Raw genomic sequence first — 27898 nt, 5'->3', positions numbered from 1 at the left:
ATATTTCAGAACCTACTTCTTTGTTTCTTTTTCTCACCACAATGTCTAACACTGCTTTCTCTTCTCTGAAATGCTACAATATTTATGGTTCGTGATGATCTGTATCAGTCAAGGTCCCAGCAGAAAACAGAGGTCACTATTAGCTGGGATGTTTGAAGAGATGTTTCATAAAATGTCCATTTACAGAAGTATGAAGAAGGGTTAAATAGACTGGGTCTATTTTCCTGGATCCCCTGAGAAAAAGATGTCAAGAGAAGATTAAACTTGCAAGGATTTTTTAGGGTAAATATTCTCTTTTAAGAGAAAATGGAAGGGGACTCAAATAAGGCTGGAAGAACAGCTGGACCATGATGCCAGTTTAACCCTAAAGGAAGGCCAGAGGAATGGAAGGTGGAAGAATCCTTAGGATGATACAGTCTAAAGAAAGATCACAAGTCCTCAAGCCAGTGGCAATCATCAGACAGTTCTGTGTCATCCAAAAATGGACCTTCCTTACCATACCTTCCACACTCATTCATTGACTGGGAATAACCCATGGCAAGTGGGGCCTTGGTAAAAATGTGATGGTGGATTTTACAGCACATCAACTGGCACACTTGGTCATCTGTGTTTCCTGTAGTTGGAGATCCAGAAGTCACATTCACATGACCACTACAGTCCCCTCTTGCACCAAGTACATTTATTTCATACTGATTTGGACAGCAGCTCTTACATGGTTCCACTGGCAGTTTCTTCCTGAGGAAGAATCAGAAGAGGAAAATTAGTGTCCCATTTTTGGAATTATTGCCCCCTCTTTGCAATTGACCATGGGACCACAACTAATTTCCTCTCCACTACCCCTTTTTTTAAAATTAATTTATTTATTTTCAGCATAACAGTATCATTATTTTTTCACCACACCCAGTGCTCCATGTAATCCGTGCCCTCTATAATACCCACCACCTGGTACCCCAACCTCCCACCCCCCCATCACTTCAAACCCCTCAGATTGTTTTTCAGAGTCCATAGTCTCTCATGATTCACTTCCCCTTCCAATTTACCCCAACCCCCTTCTAACTGCCCATGTCCTCCATGCTTTTTGCTATGCTCCACAAATAAGTGAAACCATATGATAATTGACTCTCTCTGCTTGACTTATTTCACTCAGCATAATCTCTTCCAGTCCCCTCCATGTTGCTACAAATGTTGGGTATTCGTCCTTTCTGATGGAGGCGTAATACTCCATAGTGTATATGGACCACATCTTCCTTATCCATTCGTCCGTTGAAGGGCATCTTGGCTCTTCCCACAGTTTGGTGACCGTGGCCATTGCTGCTATAAACATTGGGGTACAGATGGCCCTTCATTTCACGACATCTGTTATCTTTGGGGTAAATACCCAGGAGTGCAATGGCAGGGTCATAGGGAAGTTCTATTTTTAATTTCTTGAGGAATCTCCACACTGTTCTCTAAAGAGGCTGCACCAACTTGCATTCCCACCAACAGTGGAAGAGGGTTCCCCTTTCTCCACATCCTCTCCAACACATGTTGTTTCCTGTCTTGCTAATTTTGGCCATTCTAACTGGTGTAAGGTGATATCTCAATGTGGTTTTAATTTGAATCTCCCTGATGGCTAGTGATGATGAACATTTTTTCATGTGTCTGATAGCCATTTGTATGTCTTGATTGGAGAAGTGTCTGTCCATATCTTCTGCCCATTTTTTGATATGATTGTCTGTTTTGTGTGTGTTGAGTTTGAGGAGTTCATTATAGATCCTGGATAACAACCTTTTGTCTGTACTGTCATTTGCAAATATCTTCTTCCATTCCATGGGTTGCCTCTTTGTTTTCTTGACTGTTTCCTTTGCTGTGCAGAAGCTTTTGATTTTGATGAAGTCCCAAAAGTTCATCTTCGCTTTTGTTTCCTTTGCCCTTGGAGACATATCTTGAAAGAAGTTGCTGTGGCTGATATCAAAGAGATTACTGCCCATGTTCTCCTCTAGGATTCCGATGGATTCCTGTCTCACATGGAGGTCTTTTATCCATTTTGAGTTTATCTTTGTGTACAGTGTAAGAGAATGGTCGAGTTTCATTCTTCTACATATAGCTGTCCAGTTTTCCCAGCACCATTTATTGAAGAGACTGTCTTTTTTCCACTGTATATTTTTTCCTGTTTTGTCGAAGAGTATTTGACCATAGAGTTGAGGGTCCATATCTGGGCTCTTTACTCTGTTCCACTGGTCTATGTGTCTGTTTTAAATTTTTCTCAACCTCAGCTATGTCTCACCAAGACTTTGGCAGGTCTTGGTGGCTTACTTGGGGGTATGACCCCAAACTTCATTCCTGAGGGTTATGATCCCATAATAATCACACATCTTAGGGTCGGGTCTCTGATTGCATATGTTCATTCATACTTAAAATGAGGAAATGGAGCCCCAAGAGAGACCAAGGTAGATCTCCTGATGTGTTAGTCTGTTCAGGCTGTTCTAACAAAATGCCAGACTGCGTGGCTTAAAAAATAGAAATTAATTTTCTCACAATTCTGAAAACTGGAAGTCCAAGATCAAGGTACCAACAGGGGTGATGTCTGATGGGAGCTCTCCCCTTAAATCATAGACAGCCACCTTCTTGTTGTGTGTTTACATGGCCTTTTCTCAATGTGTGTGTACAAAGAGAGAGAGAAAGCTCTCCTAAGTCTTTCTTATATGGATAATGATCCTATGAGATCAGGGCCCCATTCTTATGACCTCTTAACCTTTACAGGACTCCTCTCCAAGTATAGCTACTCTGGAGGTCAGGGATTCAAAATACAAACTTTAGCCCATAAAACCTGGATTCCTTTATGCTTTAATTATGTAAAAGCAGATCTGCATCTTCCCGCTGATCAAGGTCATTTGCCCCTGTGAGTATAATGGCTCCTCTCCTTGCTCGGTGAGTCCAAAGTGCTTTGGCAGCATTCTGCAACTTACAGTTCAATAGTCCCTTGTGACCCCTAGCAAGTGTACACCCCTTCAGCAATCAGAACCTCCAACCCTGCAGAACCCAAGTTTGTAGGGCATATAAAATCTCCCTGTGGGTCATGATGGCAAATGGGGCTGCCCCTGTTTCCTACTCCTTGGGTCCTGGAACCCTGCATCTTTCTTATTGGAGACATAGCACCATATAAGGGTCACTGTTTTAGTAAATGCTACATCTTGGATGATGACCCAAGCCCTTCTCAATATTCCCTCTAAGCTAAGGTTTCCCTTGTGCCTATAGAAGGTTGTTCCAGCATTCCATGAGGATGAGTGCCTCTGAGTGATGCACTATGTGATAAAACCAATGTATCCCCTAGTCATAGCCCCACTCCAACAATCTCTTTAATGTGGCTGGATCCTCTGATTGGATGCTGCACTGTGTAGGATACCATATCTCGAGATCAGGCAATGCATCTAAATGCCTAGATAGTAATGCAAACTGAAGTTTTGCAGGCAAGAAAGGCAAACTCGTCCCCAGCAAAGGTATCTGTACTTACGGAAGGGAACACCTGACCTTTTCAGGATGGAAGGGGGCCAGTGTAGTCAACTTGCCACTAAGTGGCCAATTGATTTCCTTGAGGAATGGGGCCTTGGTGAATTGGTTTCTGTTGATAACAGTTTGGACATTCAGAAGGAGCAGTAACTAGGTCAGTCTTGGTAAGTGGAAGTCCATGCTGCTGGGGCCACATGTTCTTCCTTTCTGACACTGTGGCTGCTCCACCCATGGGCCCCCTATGCCAGTCTGGGGTGGCAGATGGTGAAGGCTGGATAATGTCCACAGAACAAGTCATTTAGCCTCCTTTGTTGTCCAGTTGATGGTGGATACCACTGGTGAGGCTTAATACAAATACACGTACTGGTGAGTGCCATACAAAAATCTTCACGGAGTGTGCCCATTCCCACATGCCTACCACATGTCTCTACCCCACCCTTCCTTGCCTATGATCCTCTGTTCGTTTTGCATTCTGACTCGACCAGGCCATGGCCACTTACTTTGGGTTACTTTTCCTTCCCGACAAAGAAAACCATCAGGTGTATCACTTATAACTTTACTCATTGGGAACACTCGCTCTACTGCTTATTAAGGCCAGCACCAAGCATAGGGGAAACGCAATTGCTGTCTACTTTTGACTTGTACCTATGCACTGAGCTAAACCAAGCTCAGGCTTTTTCCTTCTTTTCTAGCTGGACATACGGGAATTTTCTATATGGCCATAGGCACAAATCAGAAAAGGACATTGGCCCAACTATGGTGGGTGACTGGAAGGAGGTCTGGGCTACCTATGCTTGCACATTACTCATGCCCTCTGGTCCTGCCTGGATTCAACTCCAGATGTACTATTTCCATACCACAATGGATGCCGGCCGGACCTGTCTGACTTTATAACTTGGCAGGTCTGATAGAACCTAGCTCATAATAGGTAGTTCCAGATGCATTGTCACTTGATGGTTATGGCTAAGCACTCTGTCTCTACCAGGATCCAGTAACATGCCAAAAACTATTCATTGAAGGGTGCATAATTCTCTACTGCAGATGGCATGACTTTGTTCCAGAATCCCAGGGGCCTACATTATGATTCTCCCATTGGAGTTTGCCATCAGCCAAGGTCACCCTTACCCATCCTTTCCTCCTCCAAACAATTAACTCTCCTGCCCCTTTCATCTAGTATTTTCATCTCAAAACTCTAAGTTTGACTACATAACATTGTATTTTTTTCCCTAGGATTGCCACAGCAAAGTACCATAAACCAGGTAGCTTAAGCTACAGAAAGTTACTGTCTCACAGTCCAGGAGGCTGCAAGTCTGAGATCAAGGTGTGGGCAGGATTGGTTCCTCCTGAGGACTCTGAGGGAGAATCTGTTCCATGCCGCTCCCCTAGCTTCTAGTGATGTGCTAGCAATCTTCAGTGTTCGTTGCCTTATAGAAGTATTACTCCAACCTCCAACTTCATCTTCATGTAACTTCCTCTATGTGCGTGTCTGTATCCAAAGTCCTCCTTTATAAACAGGTACTGATCATATTGGATTAGAGGTCCACCCTATTCCAGTATGACCTCATCTTAACTAACTAAATCTGCAACAACCCTATTTCCAAATAAGGCTACATTCTGAGGCATTGGGAATTAGGACTTCACTTGATCTTAGCCAAAAGGCCGAGAAGCGATTGGGAATTAGGACTTCAGCATGTGAATTGTGGGAAACACAGACCAGATCATCACAAGCATCTTGACATTCTCTCCTCATTGAACACCTCTCTCTGATGTCTCCTTCCTCTTCGGATGATGATGACTGCCTCCTACTTCAGCCAAGTACTACTATTCTTTGAATTTGAACCACTCATTTAGAATGGTAGCAAGCAGAAAGCCCCAGGTGCAGCTGTCGCATGCTTCCCACAGCCTTCACCCTTGCCAGACCCTCTCAACCCCAGGACAATGGGGTGCCTTCAGGCCTGTTACTTCTCTTGACCCTTCAACACAGCCACCACCCCAGGCCCCGACAAAGCTCTTTCTCCACAGACTTGACCTGACACACAACAGTTCACATGTTCCTCACCAGAGAACATGAAAAGGCACTTTTTAAAGAAGCTGTGTTCTCTCCAGAAGCATGGAGCTGGATATAGCTGTGAAGGAGTCCAAACAACTTTGGAACCCCAGACCCTTTCATCATCCGCATCAGGCCTTTGGAAACTCCCAATTCTATCCTGCCCCTAAACATCATTATAAACAAGTAGCACAATGCAGTAAAAAGACACTAAACTAGGAGTCAGGAGAGTTTGGGTCCAGCCCAGGTCCACCCAGGTGGCCTTGAGGAAGTCACCTCACCTCCCTGATTCTCACCTGTCAAGCAACCAGGCAGACAAGCAACTATAGTTGATCTCTTAAGTTGCCTTCAAGCACGAATGAATGACTTAGGGCTCAAGCCTGGCTGGTCATTAACTTGTCCAAAGAGAATGGAATATATTTGCTCAGTCAGGGCAGCTTGAAAATGTCCTTTTCCTTGAAAGTAATTGTGTGAAACTAATTGTGAAACTGTGGCCAGAAGACCCTTTGTCCATATTTAAAATTTAGGCTCTTGATTATTTTCCTTCAATATATTTCCAGCTCTCTATCACTGCATAACAAACCATCTCATAACTTAGTGGCTCCAGACACTAATTGTTTGGTAATAACATAGTAATTGATGATAATCCCTCACATCCTTGTGAGATGACTGGGTTCAGTTGTGTGGTTCTTGCTCTGGGGTCTCTCCTGCAGCTGCAGGCAGATGGCAGCTGGGGCTGCAGTCATTGAAGGCTCAGCTAGGCTGACCCACCCAATGGGCTGTTGGACAAAGCTGGCTGCCAGCAGGCCACTCAACTGGGACACTGAGAAGAACACCCACAGGAGGGCTCTCCATGTGCCTGGACTTCCCCAACATGGGGGTGAGTTATGAGAAGAAAATTCCAAGGGACTATGTGTCAGAGAAGGGATGTAGAACAAATGGGTTCCTCTCACCTAGCCTTGGAAGTACCAGCAGACCACTTCACCACATCTGTTGATTGGACAACTGAGCCCAGGTTCAAGGGGAGAGATGGAGAAGTGTCCAGACCACATTACAGAAGAACATGTCAGGCAGAAGAACTGGCATGTCCAATGCTGGAAAATGCAATCAGCCACAATATGAAAACCTATGGTATGAACGTGTACAATAGATTGCATATGTAATTGCATAGAAAAAGGCATCTTTGGCTGATGAAATTTTTTATTTTACTTTGTCAAATGCTTATACAGGGCTTACTATATTCCAGGTACTTTTAAAAGCACCTAAACACATACAAGTACACTTAATCCTCAAAAACTCACTTAAATCACCATTATTACCTTCATTTTACTGACTGAAAAACCAAAACACTGAGAGGTTAAGGAAATTGCCTAAAACCACACAGATAGTAAGTGCTGGGATTTGAACTCAAATTTGAACTCTCGCTCTAGAGTCTATATGCTGCAATTAAAATGAATGTTTGTTTTTTTAACTGGTTTATAATTTCCAAATTTTTATTATTGAAGTATAATTGACAATGTTGTATTTATTTCAGATGTACAACATAGTGATGTGATCATTTTATGCATTACTCAGTGCTCACCATGGTAAGTGTAATTACCATCTGTCACCATACAGCGTTATCACATTATTATTGACTGTATTCCCTGTGCTGTACTTTCCACGTCTGTGATTTATTTATTTTATAATTTGAATTTTGTACCTGTTAATCTCTTTTATCATTTTGCCCATACCCCCACCCATTTCCCCTCTAGCAACCACCAGGTCTTTTTCTCTGTATTTAAGAGTTTATTTGAAAAAAAAAAAAAAAGTCTGGTTTGTTTGTTTGTTTTGGTTTTTAGATTTCATGTGCAAGTGAAATCATATGGTGTTTGTCTTTCTGTGTATGACTTATTCCACTTAGCATAATATCCTCTAGGTCCATCCTTGTCACAAATAGCAAGATCTCATTCCTTTTTATGGCTGAGTAATAGTCCATTTTATATATAGACCACATCTTCTTTATCCATTCATCTATGGATAGACACTTGGGTTGCTTCCACTTCTTGGTTATTTTAAATAATGCTACAATAAGCATTATTTTAAATAATGCTACGATACAAGATACATGCTATGTATATTTTTGAGCTAATGTTTTTGTTTTCTTTGGGCAAATGCCTGGTGGTGGAGTTGCTGGATCATCTGGTATTTCTTTTTTTAATTTTTTTGGAGAACCTCTGGAGTGATCAGAGCAGTTTACATTCCCAAAATAGGGCACAGGGTTCCCTTTTCTCCATATCCTCACCAACATTTGTTCTTTCTTGTCTTTCATAATTTCTAATTTTTAACAATGAACATGCATTATTTTGCATGTTCACTCACTGATACTGAGAAAAAAGAAGTCTATGAAAAGGGCTCTGGAAAGTCATCTGTGCATTTGTTTCCATGAACTTGATATTGCAGACATAGTAGTTCAGTCTAGACTAAGGAGGCAAACCTGCCCTGCGGTGTTTGACTTCTTGGAGTGTTTGACTTGTAATTCTGATCCAGCTGAACTCAATTAGGTGAAATCATGCTAATGGCATCTCCAGCTACAGATATTCCAAATAAATCTTTTCAGGTAAACACAAACACTTTTATAGTGCAAGTGTGTCCTAAATATTGTATGGGACACGCTTAAGCTACACATGTATTTGGTTTTTATCTGAAATTCATATTCAGTGGAGTGTTGCATATTTTTATTTGCTGAACCCAGCAACTGCCTGCAGTGAATGTGTCAGGGGTTTGGGACCACCACCAGGAATGCTACAAAGGTGAGTGAGTGGTCAGGACCCAGGACAGAACTTTATGGAAGAATTCAGCCCCGTGGTTTTCCTTCCTGGAGGCTGAGGCGGAGGAGACACTGAAATCAGGAGTACCCCTGAACTGGGGCTGTTCTGTCCCTGTGCCTGTAACAATTTAAAAATGAGTCAGGGGAACAAAATAAGTCAGAAGAATGAGAATCTGTTATCTGAGCCATTTTCCCTCTTTCTACTGTGTCTTTGGCAATGCATCTCTCCTGTCACACTAGGTGTAAAACCTCTCTCTCCTCTGCTACCTGTGTCAAACAACGAAGGTCACTGACCTAAAGCCTAAGGAGGCTGTGGGACAACAGGAACAGGGCATGGGTTACGGAGAGGTGGTTGGTACAGGAGAGCTTAGGGTTCAGTGAAAGAACTTCTAGTTAAATATGGAAAGGAATGTGCTCCCTCTCTTGTGGTTAAAACCTGGAATGGATCACAAATTCCTAGTGACAGTGTGCATTTCAGTGGGTACTTTTTGTCCTAAGGGTCTTTAAGGGATGTCCTTTCTCAAGGTCATGAAGGGGATTAGTTTAACTTTACACCCTATTGCAGTCCTATTCCTTGGGCAGGATGGACCAAAGTGGACTAATGTGAGGACAATGGACCAGTGTGAGGACCGTGAACCTGAATTTGAATCCCTGCCCCCTATTTGCTGACCATGTGACTCAGGCATGTAATTTCACCTCCTTAGCGTTGAATTCTCCCATTGCAAAATGGCAGCCCCAGAATTGGTCTCCCTTGCCCTTACACTCTTCTCTGCAATTACTCCTTCTAGACCCTCCATTCCCCAGCAGGAAGCCCGTTTTCCCTGTCCCACTTTCCCACTCCCGCATGATCTGAACTTTTTCCTCTGTCCCCTCCCAGCTCAGACCCTTCCCCTCACAACCACCGCTTCCGGTGCTCACCGGCCTTAGACTAAAAGGACTCCAACTCCATCTCTGCCTGCCTAGAGAAGTTGGCACATTGCTGGGTGCAAAGGAAGGCAAGCACCTGTGATGGCCCAGGAGTGCCAGGAGGTTCCTGCAAGGCAGCCAGTGCTGGCTCATGAACAGACCCAGAGAAGGAAGCATGTGTCTTGTGAACGCTTTCTATATGTCAAGAGTGAGTGAGCAGGAAGCTTACGGCCACCATTAGTGTGCAATGAAGCAATTCCAGAGTTGATGTGTTTCAGCAATTTAGTATCTACAAAATCCTCTGCCCGAGGGAAGCCATAGGAGTGTGTGTGTGTGTGAGTGTGTGACACACACGCACAAGGGTACACATTTCAGAAACTCCAGTGTCTTCAAAATCTTCATACAGATATAGGAATTTTATGGGGTTGTAAGCCCCAAGCCACATCATAGAGCTCCCTGATCATTGCCTTCCTGAGGCCACAAATATCCACTCTTTTTCCCAGGATCCAACTCCCAGAGATAGCCCTCTGGATTTGATTGCATCCCAGATGTTTCTAAAGCGTTCTGGTAAAAGCTGTGCCATCATGCTAGTTTAAGTAGAAATGATCCCCATTCCCATCACCATCCCATCATCATTTTGTAAAGAGGCCAGCCCCAGAGAACACTTTCATTATCTAATCATCTTAACTTGCATAATTATTTCCCTAAAAATACAATTAGCAGATACACCTCTGGGATTTAAAATATATAGATAGCACAGCCTAACACAAAAATTGTATCACGAAAAGGAGAAGACACTAAAACACAGAAGAAAAGAGAGACTGCAAGATTCACGAGAAGGCAGAGGTGGAGGTGGGGAATAAAACAGGAGAAAGGGAAATGAACAGAAAGAAGAAAGACAGAGAGAACAAGGCAGAGGTAAGGAGAGAAAGAGCTGCCTGCAGAAGTGGGAAACTTCATGAAAATGAGCACGAGCACTCCATTCCAGCCCCCGAGTGCTTCTCCTGCCCACACGTTCGTCAAAGAGCACATCAAAGCCCACTGCAACCAGGAACTCCAACCCAGACAGCTGCTCCTGCTCCACCTTCTCTGGCCCACTTCAGGTGCAGCAGTCCTGCTTTCTGCCCCCTTGCTTTACATCCAGAGTGCCCTTCACTGGCTCATCTCTCCAAGTTGACCACTTACCTACTGGTAAGGATTCTGCTTCCTTAAGCATCACCCTTGGCTCCAGAGGCCAGGGCTTTGAGTGAAGTGACTCCTATTCCAGTGCTCTAGCCAGATTTTTGGACACTAAACCTCAGACTGAGCTCTGTCCTGGGATCCTACTTGTCTAGGACTGGGCATCAGATCACAAACCCCTCTTACTCCTCCTTCTACCCTGGAAATTATGAACATGCCATTAAAAGCATGCTTGGAGAACAAGAGCCCTCACGGCCCTGCTGAAGCTCCTCACCCACCTCCTACTGTATCTGTCAGGGGACAGATACAGTAAGGATTAACCCAGGATCTAACAATCAGGGCTGTAGAGTCCCAGTATTAGCTAGTTCTCAACCCCTTCCATCCTCCCCTGCCCCACGCAGGACAGATGTAAGGCACCAGCTCTATCTGGTGGAGATACAGAACGGGGAACTCTGGGCAGATACTGACGAGGATGACAAATGTGATCTGCCAAATTCCCTGTGCCTTCCTTGCCGTTCAGGACTGGGTGCCAACAGCTCCATTGTTGCCGGTCCCAGTTTACGCCCTGTCCATTACACCCTGCCCATACTTTTGTACCTGGCTCTTCTCTAAAATAAACTTCTTTACACTATCTCCATTTGAGTGTACCAGCCATCTCCTGTGGGCCCCAAATGATACAGGTGTTAATAAACATCAAGGCATTTTGTGGCCAAATAAGGTTGGAAAGTTTATGGTTAAATATAACCAGGTTTTCCAGCTGCAAAGTGCAATTAAATATGTGCTGAGATGCTAATGGGCTTTGTATTCCCCTTGCTATAGGAGACTCAGAAGGACTGGGGTGTTTCCCAGCCCCTAAGAAGTTGGCTAACCTTGTTCCGAGTCTTGACTCCAGGATCCACAATGGGGTCATGCTATTGCCATTGTTGTTGTTGTTGTGTTACTTATTAATTAGCCATTTTATTATTAATAATAATTAGTTATTATGTTTCAGAGGCTAATGCCAAACACCTAGATAAAAAACCTCAACTGAGCTTGAGTCCAAGAAGCGGAGACCAGTAATGAGTATGGACAGAGTGCATATCTGAGCAACAGGACCTGAGCCCCAATTCCTGCAGTGCCCCAAGATGGTCTGATCTCTCGTGGAAGCCTAAGTCACCGATGCCTGTGGGAGATGGACATGGTACCATTGGCTTGAGAATTTCGGCTGGGATCCCTGCTTCCAAACTGAGCACAGAAAGAGCAGAGCCATCCACTCTTCAAGGTGCTCCACAGAGACCTCTCAGCTCCCTTTTTCAAGAAGAAAAGCAAATAAAGGTGTGTCAACTTACTTAGCAGGGTTGAGAAAGCTGCACTCTAAAAGCCTGCAGAGGGGCTCTCACACCTGTGAGGTATGGGCTGCCTTTCCCTGCAAAGACCCCAGAAGTCTTGGCAATGGGAAGCACCAGCTACGTCAGAAACAGAAGGTGAGGCAGCGGTGAAAAAAAGGATATGGGTTGGTTGAAATCAACATGTGGAACTGTCGGCTCCAGAGTCTTTTCTTTGCTACCCTGGATAGCCACATGACACTCTATCCTGCCCAGATGGCAGAGCAGAGGTTGGTCCTCTAATTATGATTACTAATTACTGAACTGGAAAAGCTTCAGATACAAGTGCAGGAACACTCGGCAAAGCAGAAGAGTCTTGCAGGGAAAGTCAGCTCACACGTGACAGATGAATCTTTGTGGTTCAAAACAGAAATGAAACTCTACATTTTGAATAGTGAGGAAAAACCCGCCTCCCAGCTCCCTTTTGCCATCCAGCTTTGAGAATGACAGCAGTTAGGTAGAGGTAGAGATAGAGATAAAGATAGAGACGGTACAGATACAGGTAGAGAGACAGAGACAGAGATTCCAGGAAAAGATAGACCTTTCTGAAGAAACTGAATTCTCCTATCTTCTCACCAAAAAGAAAGACCTATATCCTGCTTGGTGCTTAATAACTATACAGGGAAACCATATAAGAAGCCCTCCGCCCCCAACACACACACACATACACACACACACACACATGCAGTGCTTCTAACCATTTTTAAGACCTTGCTCTAAACATGAATCACAGCCATGAAATATAAAAAACAGCAACCAAAATGAATAGAAAAAAAAACTAAAGAAAATGATATTGAAAGCAGAATAGAATTTCCAAAACTTCTGTTAATATCTTTTAATTAATATGAGAAAATATAATATCAACATTTTTTTAAATTTTTTTTCAATTTATTTATTTTCAGAAAAACAGTATTCAATATTTTTTACCACACCCAGTGCTCCATGCAAGCCGTGCCCTCTATAATACCCACCACCTGGTACCCCAAACCTCCCACCCCCCCGCCACTTCAGACCCCTCAGATTGTTTTTCAGAGTCCATAGTCTCTCATGGTTCACCTCCCCTTCCAATTTACCCAAATTCCCTTCTCCTCTCTAACGCCCCTTGTCCTCCATGCTATTTGTTATGCTCCACAAATAAGTGAAACCATATGATAATTGACTCTCTCTGCTTGACTTATTTCCCTCAGCATAATCTCTTCCAGTCCCGTCCATGTTGCTACAAAAGTTCGGTATTCATCCTTTCTGATGGAGGCATAATACTCCATAGTGTATATGGACCACATCTTCCTTATCCATTCGTCCGTTGAAGGGCATCTTGGCTCTTCCCACAGTTTGGCGACCGTGGCCATTGCTGCTATAAACATTGGGGTACAGATGGCCCTTCATTTCACGACATCTGTTATCTTTGGGGTAAATACCCAGGAGTGCAATGGCAGGGTCATAGGGAAGTTCTATTTTTAATTTCTTGAGGAATCTCCACACTGTTCTCCAAAGAGGCTGCACCAACTTGCATTCCCACCAACAGTGGAAGAGGGTTCCCCTTTCTCCACATCCTCTCCAACACATGTTGTTTCCTGTCTTGCTAATTTGGGCCATTCTAACTGGTGTAAGATGATAACTCAATGTGGTTTTAATTTGAATCTCCCTGAGGGCTAATGATGATGAACATTTTTTCATGTGTCTGATAGCCATTTGTATGTCTTGATTGGAGAAGTGTCTGTCCATATCTTCTGCCCATTTTTTGATGTGTTTGCCTGTTTTGTGTGTGTTGAGTTTGAGGAGTTCATTATAGATCCTGGATATCAACCTTTTGTCTGTACTGTCATATGCAAATATCTTCTCCCATTCCGTGGGTTGCCTCTTTGGTTTTTTGACTGTTTCCTTTGCTGTGCAAAAGCTTTTGATTTTGATGAAGTCCCAAAAGTTTATTTTCCCTTTTGTTTCCTTTGCCTTTGGAGACATATCTTGAAAGAAGTTGTTGTGGCTGATATCAAAGAGATTACTGCCTATGTTCTCCTCTAGGATTCTGATGGATTCCTGTCTCACATGGAGGTCTTTTATCCATTTTGAGTTTATCTTTGTGTACAGTGTAAGAGAATGGTCGAGTTTCATTCTTCTACATATAGCTGTCCAGTTTTCCCAGCACCATTTATTGAAGAGACTGTCTTTTTTCCACTGTATATTTTTTCCTGTTTTGTCAAAGATTAATTGACCATAGAGTTGAGGGTCCATATCTGGGCTCTCTACTCTGTTCCACTAGTCTATGTGTCTGTTTTTATGCCAGTACCATGCTGTCTTGGTGATCACAGCTTTGTAATAAAGCTTGAAATCAGGTAATGTGATGCCGCCAGCTTTATTTTTGTTTTTCAACATTTCCTTAGCGATTCGGGGTCTCTTCTGATTCCATACAAATTTTTGGATTATTTGCTCCAGCTCTTTGAAGAATGCCAGTGGAATTTTGATTGGAATGGCATTAAAAGTATAGATTGCTCTAGGCAGTATAGACATTTTAACAATGTTTATTCTAAATAGGATCCCATTTAAAAAGGAACAATGAAAGAACAGAAAGAATTCTTAGAAAATTAACATATGATAGCAAAAGTTAAAAGCATAATAGAATCACAAAGAGGTCTTCCAAAATAAACTAGAAAGAAAGATTAAAAGTTGTAAATAAATTTAGAGGATATTCCAAGAAGTTCAACAATTATCTGAAAGGCATACCAAAAAAAAGAACAGATAAAAACAGGGAGAAACAGAGAAGGAAGTCGTCCAACTTGTGCAACAAAAACCTCTCCCATTAACTAAAATATATCAGTCTCCTGACTGAAGTGGCTCCCTGATTGCCCAGCACAACCAATCAATAAAGCCCTACATTTAGGTTCCTCATCATGAAATTTTAGACCAGCAGGGTTAAAGACAATGTCTTAAATTCTTGGGAGAGGAAAAAAAAAGACAAATCAAAAGGGTCAAAATATCAATGACAGTTGATTTCATGGAAAATTAAAAGACAAAATTCTGAGAAAAATTTCTTTCTTTTTTAAAATTTTGTTCTATGTAAATTAAGTTAATTAACATATAGTATATTATTAGTTTCAGAGATAGAGTTTAGTGACCATCAGTTGCATATAACACCCAGTGCTCATTACATCATGTGCCCTCTTTAATGCCCATCACCCAGTTAGCCCATCTTCCCACACACCTCCCCTCCAGCAATCCCCAATTTGTTTCCTAAGTTAAGAGTGTCTTACGGTTTGTCTCCCTCTCTGATTTCCTCTTATTTTAGTTTTCCTTCCTTTCCCCATGGTCCTCTGTTTTGTTTCTTAAATTCCACATATAAGTGAAATCATATGATGATTGTCTTTCTCTGATTGACTTATTTCGCTTACCATAATACCTTCTATTTTCATCCACATCATCATCACAAATAGTAAGATTTTATTTTTTATGGCTGAGTACTGTTCCATTGTGTGTATGTATAATATATACACATATATATATTACATCTTCTTTATCATTTCATCTGTCAATGGACATCTGAGCTCTTTCCATAATTTGGCTGTTGTGGACATTGCTGATATAAACATCAGAGTGCAGGTGCCCCTTTGGGTCACTATGTTTGTATCCTTTGGGCAAATACCTACTAGTGCTATTGCTGTGTCATAGGGCACTGAGCAAAATTTCTTTTCAATATAGAATTAAATTCCCAACTAAACTGATTCAAACATGAAGGTAGAATAAAGATACTTTTAGACATACAAGGCACATTCAGTCTTCCCAACAGCACCTAGATATATGGTGGAAGAAAGCCAAAAAAGGAAAATATGGATCCCAGGAAACAGGGCTCTACACAAGACAATAAGAAAGGTAAATCCTAGGGTGGTAGAAAAGAGGAGTCCCAGAGGGCAACCTTACAGCAGGTATAGAGAGCAAGTTGATCCAGATGGGAACGGAGGGTTACTTACTTTGAGGAAGCATGGCATTAAAAAAAATCGAGCTGTTATAAACCCTGTTAAGAGCACACTAAAGTGCACTAGTTGGCTCAGCACAAGATTCACATTCCATAGCCACAGAAATGCTGAATATTGGGTGACACAGAATTTGTGACAAACTACATTGTTGGTATGGCAGAAATGGTATTGAGAGGTAAAGAATAACTTCCCACATTAAGAATATGCATTCTACATTCCTGAAAGTGAGGTGAACTAGGCATCCCCTGTCAAAATACTTCTGACTACAGAACCCCTTTGCGGTGAGGCATCCTGTGAGGCTAGTGTTCCATGGGATCTCCTTGATGGATTTCGTCCACCGCCCTCTGATTCTCCTAACCCAGGAGCCTGCCCTGTGGTAACGAGAGCCAACACAATGCCTATTAAATCACAATGCAGAGCAGTGCACTAGTATAAGTCTAAATGAATGAGGCTCACAGGAGTCCAAAATCACGGCTTTGAGTTTTGTTTTGTTTGGAAGGTGGCTTTATTTTTGCTACTTCTTTGGGTTTTTTAAATTTTTTATTTTTTATTAACATATAATTATTATTAGTATTATTAGTAGTAGTATTAGTATAATACTTAGTATATAGTATAATACTAGTATATAATACTTAGTATAATAATTAGTATACTAGTATTAGTATTAGCATTATTAGCCCCAGGGGTACAGGTCTGTGAATCGCCAGGTTTACACACTTCACAGCACTCACCATAGCACATACCCTCCCCAATGTCCATAACCCCACCACCCTCTCCCTGCCTCCCTTCCCCACCCCAGCAACCCTCAGTTTGTTTTGTGAGATTAAGAGTCTCTTCTAGTTTGTCTCCCTCCCGATCCCATCTTGTTTCATTTATTCTTTTCTTACCCACCCCGCCAAGCCCTACACACTGCCTCTCAACCTCCTCACATCAGGGAGACCATATGATAATTATCTTTCTCTGATTGACTTATTTCGCTAAGCATAATACCCTCTAGTTGAGGCAGTAAGTTTTAATGAAGAAAGTGGGATACATTGATTTCCTTTTAAAAACTGGAAAGATTCTAAAGCCACTCCTTGATGTGCTTTCTGCCTGACTGACCAGATTCCCTGAGGCCTCCAGGCATGTGAGACAAAGTCCTCCTTTGTCTCTCAACTCAGACGTCACCCATCATGTTTTTAAAGGCAATTGGGTAGCGCTCCAGCACCCTGGTCTCACAGTTCTTGGGTGTAACCTGACTTACCTCACCTCTGAAACTCCAGCATCCCTCCCTCACACCACAACTTCCCATCTTAATAAAGAGCCTGGTCAAGTTAATTCTCTTTTATTGTTCACTTAACTACTTGTTCAACTGATAAGGCTAAGTTTATTCATCTTTTTTAAGTGTGTGATGGCACTGCAACATTGCTATTGTAATCAGAATCCATGGACTGTGCTCAAAAAATGATGGGGCAGTTTATTTTTGAGATATAACTATATGTATGTGTGTGTACCCGTGTATGTTTAAGACATGCAAATATTATATCCTTTGCAACTGTTTGTTAAATATGTCAACCAACAATATACAAAGGAGTGTAAAAAACAAAAGCACCCTTCCTGCTCTCTTTTTTCCATTATACCTGCTTTTCGACTCGATGATACTTGGTTCTTGGAACTTGTATCTTCTCCTAATGTCCTTTCCTCTCATTCCTTTCCTACACTCTAGAACTGAGGTCAAGATTTCAACTCTCCTGACATTAGGCTCTTTCATTTTTTTTCTCATGCCCTCACTCTTCTGTGCCACCTGTCCTACAAACACCCTTCACTCCAGGTGCACCTGGACACCCGAGCAGTGCTAGGGAATTCACACAACCATGGGTGTTGAAGGTCTGGTGATATTATCCTATTCAGCCGTGTCTTGAAACTATTGGGCTCTGTTAATTTTCTCTCCCATTCAGTTTTCCCTGATCTCCTCGAACCTGTACCCTCTTCGCTTCACCTTTTGTTCACAGTGGAAGAGGAATCCATCTCCAGGTTCACAGCCAACTCGTTCTCCTCTGTCCTTGGTTTCATCTGCTTCTAGTTCAAGCAATTGCTGTCCTTCATTCACAATATCAACTTCCCCTCCTCCACCTGCTCCTCCCCCTCAAGTCTTCTCCTTAGATTTGAAGTCACTTGTCATTTTAACCTTATCTATTTCCTTCCATTCTGAGCTTCTTAGAGGGAAATGTCGGCACTTAGTATCTCCACTTGGTGTCTCCTATTCATGCCTTATTGTAAACATGCTGTCATAGTTTTCTGCCCCCACCTTAGAAGGTAAGTTACTCTTGCCAAGGATACCTGCCAACTGCCAAGTGAAACAGGTGCTTCTTAGCCCTTAAACAACGTTATTCTTTGATGTGCTTCATGCTCTTGGTCAAGAATTCTTTCCTTTCTCTCTTCCTTTCCCTGCTTCTTTCCTCTTCATTTTTGCTTTGTTTTGTTTTGTTTTCAAGATTTTATTTATCGGAGACAGCGAGAGAGCACATGCAGACAGAGTGGCAGGAAGAGACAGAGAGAGAAGCAGGCTCCCTGCTGAGCAAGGAGCCCGATGTAGGACTCGATCCCAGGATACTGGGATCATGACTTGAGCAGCAGGCAGCCGCTTAACCAACTGAGCCATCCAGGCATCCCTTCTTCTTCGTTTTTGACAATTTATTTACTCACCCAGAAAGCATTCACTGAGCATCTACTCCATGCAAAGCTGGGCACAAGTGTCCACAGTCTGCTGGAAGAAAGTGGTCATGGAGACCAGAGCACTCTGCAAAGGGCTACAGGTGTAGTGCCGAAGTTTAGGTGTGGGAGGGAGCACAATGAAGGAATTGTCCTTTATGTTTAGGAGAGAAGTCATCAGAGAGAGGACCTGAAGGATGACAGATTATTTGCCAGAAAGATTCAAGGATATGTGCAATCCTGGCAGTTACTAGGAAACGAAGGTTGGAGTCCTCTAGTGCCTTGGGACCCCTGGCCCCCTATAAATTGTATGGTGTGGCTGGGGGCTAAGTGTAGGGGTCTGCTCATTACTAGGTCTCTCTCCACCAGCATCCTAAGGTCGCCGCTACTATGGTCCCTCCTTTGTCTATCTCTTCTTCCCCCTCAGAACCCTCTCCTTGAGTGGTCTCAGGTTTACCCCCTGTAGATATAAAAAATACAACCTCATCCTCCACCTGAATTCTCTGTTGTGGTTGATGGTGTCCTCGTCCCCCAGTGACCAATGATGGAAGCCTAGGGGTCATTCTGAACTCCCAGCTATTCTTTCCCTGCCCCCAGCAATATCCAGGAACTGTCAATTCCACTGCCAGATGCCTTCACCTCCCACTGCCAAGGAGCTGTCAACCTCTCTAACACAAGCCACCCTGAGGGCCTTCTAACTGACTTCTCTGCCTCAAATCTCATCCACCCTCTTCATGCCAGCCACTAAGATACCATTATAGAACACAAATAGGATGGTTACTCTTCCCTTCACTTCCTGTCAGGGCAGCAGGCTTCCTCAAACTTTCTCAAGAGACTCTCCCAAAGGCAGAGCAAAGCCAACATATTACCCCTGAAGGGGGCCAGCCTGGAACCCAGCCAGAGGCTTGTTCCAATGCTACAATCATGCTTTAAATTACTTAGCTACTGAATTATTCAACTTCTTCCCCAAGGATGTTCAAGTAAAATTAATGCCCCAGGAAGATTGCACTATGTTTATTTCTCTTGTGGCTTTGAGTTCTCCCTGACATACCATCTCATGCCACCATCTCTACCCATTCCCCAGACTGAGAAGCAGACATGCCCACCCCAAGCCTGGTACAAAAAGCTCTCCTAGCCCCGCCCATGCCTGGCCTTCCAGTACCACCACTTCCTTCTCCCCACTTCATACTCCATTCCAGCAATATGCTCTCTGTGTCCTCAAAAATCAGGGCATATGCAGGTTAAAAAAAAAAAATTAACTAACTATACTCCTGTTCAGAAATTGTCCTCAACCAGAAGGTCCCCTCTCTTTAAAACTTCAGGGTTCCCATTTTGCAATGGACTTCTAAAAAACTCACGATGTAGTATTGTAAGAAACATTTTTATTAAACTAATGTTTCTCATTAGTGAAACTAATGTTTCTCATTAGTGAAATTTTTGTGAAGGACACATGTTCATTACTTAAAAGGTAAGCAATAAAAAAATATAAGAACACAATAAGTCAGTCAACCTCCCATTGGTTATCCAATGTTCACATTTAAACATCATTTCAGGAATACCTGTACGTATAACAGCTTTGTGATTGCTTCTAGGTCAGTCTCTGGTACAAGGCAGTGAGCTGCTTGAGGATCCCAGTCTCACTCATGTGCCCAACACCTTGGATGCCTTACTATGCCGGGGAAGGGGAGCGACTCCCAGTGGCATGTCCTCCAGAAACAAGAGCCCACTGTTCTTGCATGAGCCTCCCTCTTTGCTGACCATCATCTTTGAGCTCAAAACCCTGGGCTCACCCAATCTCCCAGCCTTACCTCCCCCTTCCCACCCACTTTTACCACCTATTTCCTGTATCCTGCTCTGGGATAAAGATTCACCAGGTGAGAACCTGGCGGACTTTCTAATTATAGGGGAACTGACAGGGTGGGGTGGAGAGAGGCATATTTTTAGCTGTGTGAAGAGAAAGGAGATCAAGAACAAAAATTTTCTGTCGGAACCTTCCTCAGCTCCTGCTCCTGAACTCAGCAGGTTCCCAGGGTCTCAAACTTGAAAAGTTGTAGAATGAGAGTCCGTGAACAAGAAAAGCTGTGGGAAGAACTGCTGGGAGGGGAGAAAAATGGTTAACATTGCTGTCAGAATATTTGTTTTGGAGAGGTTTGCAAAACAGTGAAATGTGTTTACTGTTCGACATTAGAAAGCTAACAAGAAATAGACACAGAGGCAGTGTGACGCTAACTGCCTTTGACACTGGTGATGGCCCTTTGGTTGGAACAAATTCACCCAGTGCCGAAACAGATTATTTCATGCGTCCGTTGTCTTGAGAGCCACCCTTTGCAAATATTCTAATGCCCAAGTTGGCTCATCTGTCCACTTATTGATTTATTTGAAAGCAGATTGGTGTGGAGAAACATCCGGCAAGGCAGGACCCTGCAAGGATGCAGGGGCCAAAGGCAGAAGAAGATGAGGTCCCTGGTAGGAATCACCCCTACTGCAGCTTGTTGGTTCAGGAGCAGCAGTGTCCCTCAGGGCCATGCCCTAGGGTGATGACTCATTCTGACGTGCCATTGCCACTCATTTAGTCTTCACAGCTACAGGTGGAGAGAAACTCTTACCCACTTTACAGAGGGACTTTACAGAGGGACTGAGGCTCTCAGACATTCTGAAGCAGTTGAGCAGCAGAGTTGGGATTTTGGCTGAAAGTCAGAGCTCTCCCCACCACCTTCACCTTTCTTTGAGTCCTGCTCCTAGAGAAAGGAAACCAAGCCTCTTCCCTCTGGCAAACTGGGCCCTGGCCACATTCATCCGTCTCTCCCTCTGCTCCTCTGCAGGTGGGCTCCCACCCTTGTCCAGCTTTCACACAAACACAGGGGCTCAGTTCTAGGGGTATGGGGATTAGACTAACTTTGCCTTCTATAATTAGAATAATAGTGTTGGGGCGCCTGGGTGGCTCAGTGGGTTAAGCCGCTGCCTTCGGCTCAGGTCATGATCTCAGGGTCCTGGGATCGAGTCCCGCGTCGGGCTCTCTGCTCGGCAGGGAGCCTGCTTCCCTCTCTCTCTCTCTGCCTGCCTCTCTGTCTGTCAAATAAACAAATAAAATCTAAAAAAAAAAAAAAAAAGAATAATAGTGTCTATTTAAATTTTCTTAGCAATTGATATTGTTCAAAATGCTTCAAATATATCTTTAAAAATAGCATCAACATAGTTCAGGGATGCCAATTCCCACTGACTGGTTACAACTGCCTAGGTTGAGCTGTGAGTTGAGATGGATCCTGAGGTGAACTCCAGGTTCAGTGGGAAAAATTCCAGGGATTAACGCACAGCATCATCTACACATATAGTAAAGTTACATCATAACCACATTTAATTCACCCAAATGCAACCACTAAGATTCTATAAAAATGAAGAGCGATAGAGCAATTTTAGAAGTATGAGTGATTCTACCCATCCTTACACTCAGTGGGCACATACCCTGGAGTGAGGGGAGGGGCTCTCACTTACCCTCATGCATCCACTAAGTGGGATTCTGGTGTTCTAAAGAGATACAAGTACTTTCAAACAGCAGACCTTCAAATGCAAGCCAAATATTTCATCTACACTGTCCTGTTCCAACACTGGAAACCATTTTTGAAAGGTTTGAGTTTTCCAACTTGGAACCTTTATATGGGATTTTCAAGGCTAATTTTGTTTATGTTCAATTCCGTGAGGAGCCCATTCCTTGAGAACTCATCACTCACATGGGGCATAAATCTAGGGTACTTGCTGTCCCAGTAGAGCAGATGAGCACTGGGCTGGATTTACACCTGCAAGCTCTGCCAGTTACTACAACCCCAGTAAATTAACAGCTTCCTAAACTTTGCTACAGGCCTCACTGCAGACAGAAAATAGTAGCACCAGGTAAACCCCAGCGCCAGGTGTTGAGAAAATGCTTAAACTGTGTTCTTCCAAGTTCTCAAGTTTTGTCCACTCCACCTCTTACTAGCTGGACCACCTTGGGCAACTCTGCAACCTTTCTGATCTGTTTCCTTATCTTTAAAATGGAGCCAATAATCTATTATAGGACTTCAAAGAGCAAACCCAAGAAGATATATAGAAAAGGGTATTCTGAATTTTAAAAAGCACTCTAAAAACAGTTTTGCTTTGCTTGTAGGTGGTTTTCCGTTTGTGTTTTCAAGCTGCTGTTGCGTATCAGAATACAGACCTGATGTTGTCACAGTCTAACTAAAATCCTTCTGCTATAGACCATTTGTGACCCTTCAAATCCACATTGAAGTCCTAATCCCAAAAGTAATGGTATTTGGAGATGGGGCCTTTAGGGGGTAATTAGATCTAGGTAAGGTCATGAGGTAGGACCACCAGGATGGGATTAGTGTCCTTATAAGAAGAGGAAGCTACTCAAGACCTCTCTCTCTCCCCTCTTTCACTCTCTCTTTTTTTTCTCTTCCCCTCCCCACAAAGCTTTTACCACACCAAGGAAAGACTATGTAAAGACACATCCAGGGAGAGGGCCTTCACCAAGAGCTCAACCATGCTGGCACCCTGATCTTACACTCTCCAAGTCCAAACTATGAGAAATAAATATTTGTTGTTTAAACCCCCAGTCCATGGGGTTTATTGTGACTGCTCAAGCAGACCAAGTTACCTTCACTGACCACCTAGGTCCTTGGGGAAAAGACTGTACTTCAACCTAACATGCAGGACTCTTCATAAATTGGTCCCTATCTACCAGCCCCTCCATTCCCGCAAACACATCCCTAACTTCAAATCCCCACACACACCATGCTTCAGATAACTCTTTCCCATCGTGCATGTTATTTCTTCTGTTGTTGAATGATTCAAAGTTGAATGATCCAACTCAAAAATCTTTTCTCTGCAAGTCTGAATCAATTATTCTGTTGTCTTTCTTGGGCCCACGTCTGCTGTGGTGCTTGTCCCATCACATTGTTACTGGATATTAAAATACCTTTACCCTCAAATGACCATGGGAAGCATGGGGAGCTCTTATTCCCTTAATTAATGTCAACCCTTAGACTAGAACTCAATATATTGATGAATGAATAAATGAATGAATGAAGGATCCATGCTCAAGTTAGAGGTTTATGACTATCTCCAAGCAGTATTGAAAGTGAGGAAAATATTAGTGATATCAATTTCTCATGGATATACCTACCACATTTCCCTCAAAAACTTGAAAGTCTCTTTTTCCCCACCCTCCCACCCTGACAGCTAAGTTTCCTTTATGCCTTCACTGAGGAAGAGCAAGCCTGGAAAATCCCACTGAAGCACCTCTTTTCTTTTCTTTTTAATATTTTTTATTTATTTATTAGACAGAGAGAGAGAGAGATCACAAGCAGGCAGAGAGGCAGGCAGAGACAGAGGGAGAAGCAGGCTCCCCACTGAACAGAGAGCCCAATGCGGGGCTCGATCCCAGGACCCTGGGATCATGACCTGGGCTGAAAGCAAAGGCTTAACCCCCTGAGCCACCCAGGCGCTCCAGAAGCACCTCTTTTCAAAAAGAATTAAGGACAGAAATACAGAGCTCATGGTACTGATTAAGTCAGAGCACCAAGTATTTTTTATCTTGTGCTATTTAAAAGCCATCTATTCGACTTACCAGTAACATGGTACCCAAAGCAGGCTTTTCTGATATCCTCTTAAAATGTTTACAAAAATACGGGGGTAAAAAATGAAATTTACAGCCAATGAAACTAAGAGAACTTTACAGGAAAGTAGATGGAAGAGTATTGGGAAAAATACCTAGCCAAGCTTTGCTTTGCAACATATTGAGGCCCTATACCATATGAAACAAAGACTTTTTAATTTAGGAAGACATTTCATGCTTCCCTCACTGCCTGTCCTCTGACTCAGAAACTCAGAAACCCAGGTCTATACCAAGGATCAGTGTGAGGAGCCATCCATTGGTGCTGATCTGAGTTTTAATCAAAGAACTGTTGACTGATCTTTTACCCCCTCTTATTAGCCACCAACCCTAAACCCTGAATTTTTCTACATCTCTTTAATAACAACTCTTAGAAACCACTCATCAGAAGTTCAGGGAAGCTAGTAATGTATATTTTCATGTATTCCATCCATTCAGCTTATCAGAGAACCAGGCAAATAGTTGCAACAGGAAAATATGCCTTCTAGGTTATTACTGAAGTTTGGCATTTACACTAGAGGTTGTATGCATAAACCCAGACAATGAATTTAAATTTGGGAAAGTGAAGATTTGAGATTTTGCCTCAAATGGACAAAGAACAGAATAAAAGTTATTTCAAACCTCTAGTAAAAGAATAATACAGATTTTAATTCTTTTGAAGATTAATAAAGAAAAATAATTCAAAGAAAGAAAATTGCTTGACAAGAGAAATGGAACAGCATATAAGACACAGTGGAAGAGCATACCTCTGAAAAATGATCACCTCTGGGCATCAGAAGAAAATGTCTGGAAATTTGTATTCTCAGTAGAATCCAACAAGTCATTACCTCTTATGAAACAGAATGAAAAGAAACTGAGATTTCAAAGACAATTGAACAAAAATAAGAAATGGATAAAATGTAGAAATGATTACCAACCTTTCAGCATTATAATGGACTAGACCTCAGTGAATTATAAACATCACCTTTTACAGCATTTTGAGTTCTCAAGAAAAGGAAATCCACAAGAGCATGAAATGGAGAAAGCAAGAGCAGCTTGAGAGAAGGAGCACTGAGGACTATAAAGACAGGATTGCATTTTTAAAAAAGATTTTATTTATTTATTTGACAGAGAGAGAGGGAGTAGCACAGGGAGAGGGAGAAGCAAACTTCTTGATGAGCAGGGAGCCCAATGAGGGACTCAATCCTAGGATGCTGGGACCATGACTGAGCTGAAGGCAGATGCTTAACCAACTGAGCCTCCCAAGTGCCCCAAGACAGGATTGCATTATAATTAAATTCCTGTATCATTAAAATCAAGAAGCTAAACTTGCAGCCCTATACTAATTGGGAGAAATAAACTTGATGACCTATTAAACTGAGGTCCTTCAAAGAGACTGAAATTGTCATAGATCGATAATGCTCCTCGATTCCTAGTAGAAGCACAAAACCTCTCTGAATGAAAATTACCCCATCAAATGTTCCTAGTTTTCCCATCTGTTAAGTTCAACAAAATATGAACTCACAATACAAAAGGAAACAAGGTACTATGGTTAAGAATAATCAGAAATAATATGCAACACATCACAATATCTATTTGAGGAAGACTACAAAACTCTAATGAAAGAAATCAAAGAAGAACTAATTAAATGGAGAGATAGTCCATATTCATGGATAGGAAGATTTCATATTGTCAAGATGTCAATTCCTCCCAACTTGATCTATAAAGTCAATACAGTTCCCCGAAAGTTGTTTTGTGAGTATCAGTAAATTGATTCTAAGGAGTACTCACACTATTTGACCTCAAGACTTAATATAAAGATACAGTAATCAAGACAGTGTGATATTGGTGAAAGAATAGACAAAGAGCTCAATGGAGCAGAATATAAGAGTCCAAAATTAGACCCACACAAATATAGTCAACTGATCTTTGACAAAGGAGTAATAACAAAAATGTTGGTTATTAATGAATAATTGACCATCCATGCAAATAAAGAAATATATACATAAACTCACAAATAAATAATCTAGACATAGATCTTACAAACCTTTCAAAAAATTAACTCAATGTGGATCACAGGCCTAAATGTAAAATGCAAAACAATAAAATCCCTAGATGATAACATAGAGGAAAACCTACATGACCTTGAGCATGGTGATGGCTTTTTAAATACAACACCAAAGGTATGATCCACAAAAGAAAGAATAACCTGGACTTCAGTAAAATTAAAAAATTCTGCTTTGCAAAAGACACTATCAAGAAAAGCCACAGACTGGGAAAAAATACTTGCAAAAGAACTTTCTTATAAAGACTGGTATCCAAGTTACACAAAGAACTCTTAAAATTCTTACACAAAGAAAGAAATTTTAATTTAAATATGGGCAGAAAATCTTAACAGACAACTCATCAATGAATATACAAGATAGCAAATTAACATGAAAATATGCTCAACATCATATGTCATTAGGGAATTGCATATTAAAACAAAAATAAGATACCACCACCCAAAATAAATAAAATATTTTAAAAAGCAGGGGGGGCATGCGGGGTCCCTCAGTTGGTTAGGCGACTGCCTTCGGCTCAGGTCATAATCCCAGAGTCCTGGGATTGAGTCCCACATCAGGCTCTGGCTCCCTGGTCAGTGGGGAGTCTGCTTCTCCCTCTGACCCTCTCTTCTCTCATGTTCTCTCTCTCACTCTCTTTCTCTCAAGTAAATAAATAATTTTTTTTAAAAGAAGATACCACCACCCACATTTTAGAATGACTAAAACCAAACACTGACAATACCAAATGCCAATAAAGACACGCAGTCATAAGAACACTCATTTATCTCTGGTAGGAATACAAAATGGTGCTTGGAAAATAGGTAATTTCTTAGAAAACTAAACACTCTTACCATATGATACAGCAATAACATTCCTTGATATTTATCCAAAGAAGCTGAAAATTTATGTCCACAAAAAAAACCTGCACACAAATGTTTATAACAGCTTTATTCAGAATTGCCAAAACTTGGAAGCAAAAAAGATATCCCTCAGTATGTGAATAAACTGTGGTACAATCAAACAGTGGACTAATATTCAAGACTAAAAAAAAAATGAGCTACTAAGCCACAAAAAGATAGAGAGGAACCTTAAATATATATTAGTAAGTGAAAGATGTCAATCTGGAAAGACTATACACTGTATATTCTACTGTATGATTCTACATATGTATGTATGTATGATTCTAACTATATTACTATATGATTCTAACTATATGACATCCTGGAAAAGGCAAAACTATGAAGGACCAATGGTTGCTAGAAGTTGGTGGAGGTTGGGAGGATGAACTGATGAAATATAGAGGATTTTTAGGCCAGTGAAACTATTCTATATGATAACCATGATGATAGATTTGTGCCATTACACATGTCAAAACCCTTGGAATGTACAACTCTAAGAATGAATCCTAATGTAAACTAGGGCCTTTGGGTGAAAATAATGTGTCAGTGTAGGTTCAACAATTGTGACAGAGGTACCATTCCTGTGTGGGTATTGATAGTGGAAGAGAATACATTTGGGGGATGGAGAGACACAGTATGTAAGAAATCTGTATTTGCCCCTCCGTTTTACTGTGAACTAAAACTTCTCTAAAAAACAAGGTCTATGGGCATCTGAGTGGCCAGTGGGTTAAAGCCTCTGCCTTCAGCTCAGGTCATGATCCCAGGGTCCTGGGATCAAGCCCCACATCAAGCTTTCGGCTCAGCAGGGAGTCTGCTTCCTCCTCTCTCTCTGCCTGCTTCTATTGCCTACTTGTGATCTCCATCTGTCAAAT

Source organism: Neovison vison, chromosome 11 (genome assembly GCF_020171115.1).
Source record: "Neovison vison isolate M4711 chromosome 11, ASM_NN_V1, whole genome shotgun sequence".
Taxonomy (NCBI): Eukaryota; Metazoa; Chordata; class Mammalia; order Carnivora; family Mustelidae; genus Neogale; species Neogale vison.
This window is presented reverse-complemented; position numbering follows the sequence as displayed.